Source organism: Sinocyclocheilus rhinocerous, unplaced genomic scaffold (assembly GCF_001515625.1).
Source record: "Sinocyclocheilus rhinocerous isolate Xijiao unplaced genomic scaffold, SAMN03320098_v1.1 scaffold1238, whole genome shotgun sequence".
NCBI lineage: Eukaryota > Metazoa > Chordata > Actinopteri > Cypriniformes > Cyprinidae > Sinocyclocheilus > Sinocyclocheilus rhinocerous.
This window is the reverse complement of record NW_015662954.1, coordinates 189,142-190,196: the sequence shown is the minus strand read 5'-3', so window position 1 is coordinate 190,196 and position 1,055 is coordinate 189,142. Positions and strand designations below refer to the sequence as shown.

Here is a 1,055-nt window from a genome sequence, read left to right as displayed (position 1 = left end):
CGCTGTGCTTATTCCATTCATTCGTATCATATCGTAGCCTAAGGTTTAAATCATTGCCTTTTATATATACAAATAATAGAACGTGCATGATGTATTATTATTGGTGATATTACTCTTGTCAAGCTCTGATTTCTGAGAGATGCACGGAGAGGCAACAGCAATGCGGTGTTTGATTTGCACTCTTTTCATTCATAAAGTTTACATTCATTCACTTCACACTCTATTGCTTGACTTTAAAGGTCTGTGTATAATATTGCGCTGATCCCCTGGCTCATCTGTTATCTAGCAAACACCAGACTGTGCCAGCCTCAGCCGAATATTCAGGCAGAATTATTCCTTGTCCGTTATTCGTTTTTGAAGCCATTATCCGTGTCATTCCGAATAAGGTATTCAGCTTCGGGCACACCCCTAATTATTACGTTACATATTTTAATTTTACATGCAACATAAATAAAGTCATAGAAAGTAACAGCTACACGCAATATTGTAATCCTACTTTTCATTCATAAAGTTTACATTCATTCACTTCACACTCTATTGCTTGACTTTAAAGGTCTGTGTATAATATTGCGCTGATCCCCTGGCTCATCTGTTATCTAGCAAACACCAGACTGTGCCAGCCTCAGCCGAATATTCAGGCAGAATTATTCCTTGTCCGTTATTCGTTTTTCACACCCCTAATTATTACATTACATGTTTTAATTTTACATGCAACAGAGAAAGTCATAGAAAGTAACAGTTACACGCAATATTGTAATCTTAAAATCCACGTCGTACTTGCAAACTCTGTGCATGCATTATGGTTAATGCATGCTCGAGTAGTCGATTGTTTCCGACAGCGCCGACTAGTGGTTGAAGTAGTCGATCACTCGACTACTCGACTAGTCTATGCAAGCCCTAATATATGTATATATATATATATATATGTGTGTGTGTGTGTGTTATTTCATTTTTAATTAATTTTAAATTTTAAATATACATTTATTTACCATATATATATATATACAGTGGGTACGGAAAGTATTCAGACCCCCTTAAATTTTTCACTCTTTGTT

General features: G+C 35.8%; 1 protein-coding gene across 1 annotated transcript in view; it reads right to left on the bottom strand.

The window, feature by feature from the left end:
* The window catches only part of LOC107728586 (FRAS1-related extracellular matrix protein 1-like), a 23,698-nt gene that overhangs the window by 19,618 nt on the left and 3,025 nt on the right, over window positions 1-1,055 (bottom strand). The window lies entirely within an intron of this gene.